We start from the raw sequence: 9,133 nt of genomic DNA, 5'->3' as shown, positions 1-9,133 counted from the left end.
GTCCAGACGTCTTCGGGCCATGTTGGAGCACGTCATAGGTGTTATCCTTGTCCTTTTCCGTTGCCTCAGCTGTGTTACCATTCATGGATTCGGGAGTGTTGTCATCTTTTATTAGGTGCTGGTATGTGTTATCTTGTGACGCGTCCTGTTTCACGGACGCACCACCTTGATCGAATCCACGGGCAGTATCATCGGAGCCAGTTTCATTTTTCGCGAGAGATTGGTAGTCATTGTTTGAGAGTGAATCAGGCTTAGGATATGCAGGAGATGGGTCATCCGTATCTGGCTCCAGGATGGCGTAATCAGGACCACTGGTCTGAAGCGCCTGGTAAGTATTATTCATTGATGGAACGGCACTATCATTCTCAGGTTTCGTGGGTGTTTTTGCATTTAGGTGAAGGGAGGTGTAGTCGGTTTCATCTTTACGTAAATCTTGATAGCCTTGGTCGACTGTTTCATTTGGAACGCCACGTTTCGTTTGACCGTGAAGATCCTGCTTCCCCCCTTTAAGAAGCTCTTGATAAGGTCCGCTTGGTGATTTCTGTGCACACTCTGGTAGGTTGTACTCGTGGTAGTCACCCTGTTCTTTGCCTCCAAACAAGACATTGTAGTCCTGTTCTCCAACCTCGTTGTAGATGTCTCCCTTGTCATGATTGGTAGGTGAGACTAGAGATGGAAGTTCGGTGTACTCTTCATCCTGATCCTGTAAAGTCTGCGTCTTGGAAATATGGTTCATTGCTGGAACAAAATGTTTAGCCCCGGGACTCGTAGGTGTACCGTCATCTCGGAGTACAGAAGTGTAGTTGCTATCGTCTTCACGTAAATCTTGATATGCGTGACTGTCCCTTTCAGTAGGAGCACCTTTATTCTGAGGCTGAAAGATCTTATCATTATCATCATTCAATGCATGTTCAACTCCTTTTAACAAAGTGTCCGTTGGGGAAGTTACTGCTTCCTTTATTCTGTCTTTCATAAGATCTTGGTAAGGACCGCTGTGTGTTTTCTCTGCAGTTTCTGGTAGGTTGTACTCGTGATAATCTCCTTGTTCTTTGCCTCCAAATAAGACATTGTAGTCCTGTTCTCCTACCTCGTTGTAGATGACCATGTTACCCTGTCTGGTGGGTGGGACAGAGGTGGGAAGTTCGAAGTACTCGTTGTGTTGATTGTCCTCAGACGACAAGGGCATGGCAGCATTTGAAGCGCCCTCTATTGGATTTACACATTCTGTGTTATCGTTTTGGTCCACAGCGGAATTCGTGAAGCTTGGGTTGAGAACAGTTGTTGGGGCGTCAAGGTGTGCATCGCGATCTTTTGATCTTGATAATTGTCTAGAAAGAAGAAGAAAAGAAGGAAAGCTAGGATAACGTCAAAAGATACATGAATTATAAAAGGATACTAAAGCAAGAGTTTGGCAGAATATACGATAAGTCTCCTTATTCAGTTAAAAATGGTTAATAGTCTTTATTTATTGCATTGCCTGTTAGGGAAGTTCTATAAAGAAACAGAAATTATGTACATATACAATGAGTCCTATCCAAGGGAATAAATAATGGAGACGATGAAATTAACTATGATTAAAGTCTTCACCCCCCCCCCAACACACACACGCACACCCGTACGCAGACACACATACACACACCTCGCTCTTCTTCTATGTTTGTTTCTGTGCCACATCAATCAATTTTGGCCACGACCCCTCCCCCGTTTCTCTCTCTCTCTCTCTCTCTCAGATCATCTATGTACACTTCCCAACCGTAACTCAGATATTTTCCATTAATTTTGAGAAGAAAACTAAGTGTTTCCGAACAAATTATGGGAATAAGAATGATAAAAAATTATACGGGAAAACAACTAAGAATAGAGCAACATAGAAAATGGTACCTCCTCTTGTAGCAGATGACTCCAGAGATAACGAAAATCAGAAACACGACAACGACGACGATGACGGCTGGGATCACTGGACTAATGGAGTCTGTGGATGATGTATCTGAGATATATTATAACAAATATATATAATATAGACATGATTCGAAACCATTTGGACATTTTACTTGAATAGTTGAAGGTGTTTATTCTTTAACCATATAGTCATGAAATTCCCTTTCATATGGGGGATTATGAATTTGATCGGGCGACAACTGCTCCGGGCTCTAAATGTATACCCGTAAAGCTATGCGTACAATAAAGTTTGCAAAGATGCGCACTTTCATAATTTATGCATAATTAATGTGGTTATTTAACAGAGGCTGGTGGCGATGGTCCAATGGTTGTGACGGTTGTCATTGGATGAACAATGGGTTGAAATAATAATACCAAACAAAAATATTATTATTCGCGACAATCAAGGCCTGCAATGAAAAGCCAAAATGAATTTTAATTTTGCTCTGTATTTAAACAATAACGTATAGAATGTCACGGTGATCCAATTACATGATAAAACATCAGTTGAACAACAATGCACAAACAATATTTAAAAAAAAAGACTAGTGAGAGAGCAGGATAGGATTTGATTTGGAGGCCCCGTGTACAGAATAGAGTCACCACCTTTGCACGTTAAGAACCCACTGCACTATTCGTATAAGAGTAGGGGGAAACCCCGGTGTAGTGGTCCACCTGCACATCCCAGTAACCTTGGCATTATATCCTGACTTATGGATCCTGTCAAGTATCGACGTAGAAGAAGAGCACCTTTATAAAACTTTGTTTTACTCACGGCACACTTTTAATAAATCCAAAGTTCCATGTCACCTCAATCCTAAATTCATCATAGAAGATTAATTTTGCATCACTCTTGGACTCGCCGAGTGCCATGCATGCACGTAAGGGCACATTTGTTTATAATTTTGTGAGAGCAAGCGAAGCAAGCGTGTAAGAAAAACGACCCTTAAATGTGGTTGAAACAATAATGTGGTTATTTACCAGAGGCTGTTTGAGATGGTCCAGTGGTTGTGACGGTTGTCATTGGTAACACTGAACGGGTTGAAATAATGAGACCAAACATAAATATCATTATTTGCGACAATGTAGGCCTGCAAAGAAAAGCTAAACTGAATTTTAATTTTGTTCTGTATTTAAACAATGACGGATAGAATTGCGAGGTGTTCCAATGACATGATAAAACATCAGTTGAACCACAATGTACAAACATAGGACATTACCTGGAGGCCCCGTGTAGAGGAGAGTCACCTCCTTTGTACGTTAAAAACCCACTGCACTATTCGTATAAGAGTAGGGGGAAACCCCGGTGTAGTGGTCCACCTGCACACCCCAGTAACCTTGGCGTTATATCCTGACTAATGGATCCTGTCAAGTATCGACGTAGAAGTAGAGCAGCGTTTTCCAACCTTTTCTTTTTTATTCAAGGCACACTTTTAAGAAATACAAAGTGTCACGTCACCTCAATACTATATTCATCATAGAAGATTAATTTTGCATCACTCTTGAGCCAAAGGTACGAGAATTTGATATCTCTTAAAGAAAAAAGCCCTCCCTAAGTCATGCATTACAAAAATTGACATGTTAGTACTTTGTTTATGTTGGAACAACTAAGAATTTTTTTCTGCGTCAAAGAGATATTACCGATTAAGTCAATTTGAAATTCGCATTAGCTTACTGATTACAATCTTATTTCTTATTTTATGTTCCATTTAATTTTGTTCGGTAGTTGTTGCTTTTCCCCTTCTCTTTATCTCATGATTTCTTTATATTAGTATTATTTTTGTTTGTTTCTGGAATGTGTATGTGCCGATGTCTGGAGATTTATTCAAAGTAAAAGTCAATCGAGGTAGGGTGAACTTAATGATTGCGATCGGGAACATTCTAGATGGCGTTACCCAGATAGCAAAATATCTATTATTAGTTGCATAGTCACGGATGTATTACAATTAATGTAATTTACAAGTTGAGAGGGAAAATGTTACCTTTGCACGTGTAGGCTCCCTGAAGGTACTTAGATGTTCCTTGGCACGGATTACCAAAGAGTCTATTTTTTGCACGAATTGTGCATTGCGAATTGCCGTTGCAACCTGGACCGAGAACAGCCTCAACGTCTACTACACAGGACTTGTCTGATACGTGTTGGTCAGGACAGGTTGTGTCGTTACGCTGCCCGTAGACAGCAGTACAAATGTTGATAAGGCCATTTTCGCAATTGATTTTGGTCGGCTTGTTCTCGCAGACAATTATCTTAGTTTCTGAAGAAAAAAAGAGAACACCATTGGTTCAAAGTAGCCTGAGCAGTATGTAAATCCTCGCCCTTAGTTCACAGTATATTGTTTCCATTCAGACCCTATGGAAATACGAAGGCGAGGGACGAACACCGGAAATATCATAATCATTATTATTGGTACATGTACATACTAGTTATACAAGAAGAGAAAAAATTGTTATAAGAAATATTATTTAAAGTTCGATCAAATTCATTACACAACGAGACAACAACTGTGATTTCCTACTCTCTATTTCTAATTACAATCGAGATTTGCTTACCACATTCTTGAACGGGTGGTGGTGTGACTGATGCTGCTTGCCTGAGGACTAGCAAAGAGAAGGATACATGAAGCACCATCAGACCTCTCCTCTCTGCCAAGGCCATGACTGTCCGGCTTTTAAGGTATTATCGAGTTCTGGTGGAGAAAAAACTAAATTGTCTTTGAATCAGTAAGGGTCCGTGGTAAAGCAGTTCACTCACTTAATGACTCTTAATCCAGTGGTTGAGGGTTCGAATGAATTAATGAATAAATCCACATTTGCCACTCTCCACCTGGTTGTAGTAATGTAGTTGCGTACCTGGCAATTCCTTTGGTAATAATAATTACAGGGTCCTCTGGAAGAACTGGAGTAATGCTGATGAAGCTTTCCTGGGTAAACAAAAATGATATTGTTATTATCATCAACATTAGTTGTTGTTGTTTTTGTTGTAGTAGTTTTTGTCTATTAATATCAGTACCAAACGTAACTAGCTACAGGATATTTAAGACTGTAGGGTAGAAATCAGTCAACATTCTCTGGCAAAAGATGCACAGAGAACTACATTTCGAGCAAAGATAATAGAAACACAATGAGGAAGTGAAGACAACATTTGACTCACGTACGCGTGTTGCAGTACTTTGCAGTGAACGAGTTATTCGGGCAGGATTTTGTAGATTTTTAAAATATTTTTCTGGTCTCAACAACTTTGTAACATCAGGAATTAACCCATAGCTGCAAATTAAGCAGATTTCTCTCGAGAGATAATTCGATTGAAAGGATTTCAAAATGAACTTCAACATTGTAGCGTTAAAAGCATGACTGCTCAACTTCCTCTTATAATGTAGCCTTTATTCTGCAATAACTGTACACAATCATGATAACACACGATCTTTTTATTCCGACACAAAACCTGCCAATATTGAATTGAATTGAATTATTGTTCACTGAACTCACGATTTCTTTTCTAAGGATGGCTTTTTATTATTTGATTGGCCAGGTTGTATGATTCTGCCGAAAGCGAATGAGATACTGTGCCCCTTTCGTAGCCAACATCAAATTCAGTAGAACTTTGCAGGAGTTATAAATATGTCATGTATGTCCTATATGTGAAATCAAAACATTATCAGTGTCCTAGTATTCAAATTATGCAATGAAACCCGTTTACTTTCTAGACTTCACTGCCAGACACTATTGAGTGACTGGCTGACATCTTTTCTTCTTTGAAAATAACACACACAAAATGAGCTGTAAAGGGTATATGAGCATTCATTTTGTCTACACTCAATAACCCTCTACTTGTGATGGCCAAAATTAAACTGATTGAATCTTTGTGCAGCCCAAAACGTAAGACCATTCGGTAAAAGGGTCTGAAAATCAGACTAATACTTAAGTGATTGCAACAACATCTACAGGAAATCATGACACTACTTCAAATTTCAGAAATAATTAAACAAAAAGCAATATTTCGCTTCGTTTTAAGAACAAAACAAATTTTTTTCTTTCTCTCTTTCTTATCTCCTCTTTTCCTTTTTCTTGCACCAATAAAGCCCACAATACTTGTAACTAATTTGACCATTTAAAATTTGTCTAACAATTCGGTGATCGCCTCCAGCATCACATGCCAGCTGGCACCCCCTCACCTATGCTGGAGTGACCTAGGTTTAAAACCGAAAGTCTGCGAAATGTACCTCAAGACTGGTAAGATGGCATTTTGAAAAGGGTGGGGGTGAGTGCGAAGTACACATGTGCAACAAATCGTCTTCTTTCTCTAATAATCTAATGAAACGTCAAAGCTTTCGCGCCTCGAGCGGGAGGGAACTGAATTTAGACATGGATTAAGAGACGAGAACGGTACAACGAATTGTATGCTGTCTTTAATAATTTATTTGAACGTCAAAGCTTCCGCGCTTCGCGCGAGAGGGGGAGGGGTAAACTAAATTCAGACAAGGATTAAGAGTCGATAATGGTACAAAGAATCGTTTTCTTTCTCTAATAATTTAATGAAACGTCGAGGCTTCCGCGCGAACTCCCTCCTCCCTTCACCTACCCCCTAGGGAGCGCGCTCTGTTTTGTTTGTTGTTAGTGATTTGCATGCACGCTTTGCGTACTCACTACCGCCCCCCTAAAATAAGATCCTTGCTATGTGCCTGCATATTTTGTCGGTACTTGGTGGCTAGTTTTGTCAGTAATCGTTGGCCTCTACATCCTCCCCCTCCCCCACTGAAAAAGGTCTAGCGACGCCCCTGCATACAGACACATTAATTGGCAATTAAAGCAAATCTGATATCGGCGAATTATGATACAACACATATAGACACTAAATACTGTGTGCCTTTTATAGGGCGCAATTACCAACAGCTACTATTCAATACAATGTCCCTAAATACATGTACATCAGCAAACTTGAGTACCAAGTATATTCAATTTATTTACTTGAAATGATGCCCTTTGAAAGATCAATACTAATAATTAAATTCATAAATTAAAAATTAATACCATCCTTATTATTTACCCAAGCATATGTCAGGAAAACGCAGACTGGTAAAAGCAGCAAAAAGTAGAAGATATATTTCGTAAATCCGTGGTTCTTGAATTGCCCAAACCGTGCTGATTCCACGCACTTCTTACATCGACTGTCAATATAGGACAACAGCACTTCCCTTTTGACGATAACATTCATAATACACCATGCCGTATTGAATTTGTGCATCGCTTATGAGAGCTTGGTTTTTCCTTTACAATGACAGATATCGAATTTGAACTAAGAAATGCAGTTGTTTACGCTGCTTATGTCAGCATTAAAATGCTGCCTGTTCCTCTTTTGTGATTGTACTTAGTCATGGAACCGTGTGAAATTGAACGGGACTTTAATAATAATAATAATACTATGTCTTGTTTGCTCATCAGTATTCATACTGATCTCCCTGAGGGCCCTGCAATCATATTATTACATTACGACGCATAGAACCCCCCCCCCCCCCTCCAAAAAAAAAAAAGGAGATAAAATGTGATAATAATTATTTCAAATGTAGCTCCTGGACAGATCCAGGATGGCCGGGGGAGGTGGTGTGTATTAAACGTGCTTTCATTGGCGGAGGACCTAGTCCAATTAGCCGACAAGTTTGCTGAAAATGTCAAAAGAAAACCACTAAAGATGATTCTCTCTCTCTCTCTCTCTCTCTCTCTCTCTCTCTTTTGCTCTCTATCTCTCTCTCTCTCTCTCTCTCTCTCTTCTCACTCTCTCCCTCCCCCTCTCTCTCTCTACACCTCTCTCTCTCTCTCTCTCTCTCTCTCTTTTTCTCTCTCTCTTTTGCTCTCTATCTCTCTCTCTCTCTCTTCTCACTCTCTCCCTCCCCCTCTCTCTCTACACCTCCCTCTCTCTCTCTCTCTCTCTCTCTCTCTCTCTCTCTCTTTCTCTATGTCATGATTGAATGATTTTACTTCATCTCTTCCTCTTTTGGGATAGATCACATGCTTAACTATGAACAGTTTAATGCAAAATGCATATTGCTCGGTCTATTATTAGCGTAATCATCCATTCATGTAAAACACAATAATATACAAGCAGAACGTGAGAAGACATTTATGTACAGTATGTTTGATCTGTATTCTGTGCATAGCAGTTTCAAAATTAACTGGATATTGTTTGAATAATAAGTGAAGTAAATATGAAGTAAATGTATGTGCAGGTACGCATGTGTTATTATATATATATATATATTATATATGTGTTTCGAGACGAACTCATGCAACGCATTCAATCATAGAGTGAACAAAATGATACTGTTAAATACTTGAGAATTTATATCGCGTTGTCAAATTTAACAACTACAAAGACTAGAGAACCCGCATTAAGTCTTTCGACAAGTGTCTAGAGGGCGACAACATCATATGCAAAATGAAAATGATGAGATACCCACACAACATTTAGACACAGATAATCAATGCGGTGAATGACTGGCCTGGATTAGGAGATTATTATTATTATCATTATTATTATTAGTAGTAGTAGTATTAGTATTAGTATTATTATTATTATTATTATTATTATTATTATTATTATTAATATTATTATTATTATTATTATTATTATTATTATTATTATTACTTCATTTCATTTCATTTATTTATTTAAGCACGGAGGCCTACCTCAGCCCGCGGACTGTTCTTCCGTAGGGCCGTGCATATACATTAAAACATACAATATCAAAATATACAACATAACTCAACATAACAATGATAACATAAATATATACAAAACAAATTTAAAGGTAATACAAAGTTTTGGGAAATTTTGAAAATTGGGTGGATAGTGATTCTTTACAATTTTGATATATTTGGATGCCCCTGTGGATGTATTGTAAGCACACGAAAATTTAGCCCCGTAAACACTTCTACTTTCGAGAAAAATTGAGTATAAAAATTTATAGTTGCTTCCGGTAAATGTTGATAAATTTCAAATAGCGCCTACGGCCGTACAATGGTAGCTGCGACCATGACAATCTCAGAATATGTAGTTGTGATATATAATTTTCAAACATATTTCCAAATATATTCCTATATAATATAAGAACTAACTTCTCTCTGCTAAGGAAATATATTCATTGGAGCAGGACTAATAGCATGAAATTGAGGAAATGAACACGGTACAATAATATTCTGC

Source organism: Strongylocentrotus purpuratus, unplaced genomic scaffold (assembly GCF_000002235.5).
Source record: "Strongylocentrotus purpuratus isolate Spur 01 unplaced genomic scaffold, Spur_5.0 spur5_scaffold_13, whole genome shotgun sequence".
NCBI classification, from domain to species: Eukaryota; Metazoa; Echinodermata; class Echinoidea; order Camarodonta; family Strongylocentrotidae; genus Strongylocentrotus; species Strongylocentrotus purpuratus.
The sequence above is the reverse complement of the archived record's forward strand: the minus strand, read 5'-3'. Positions refer to the sequence as shown.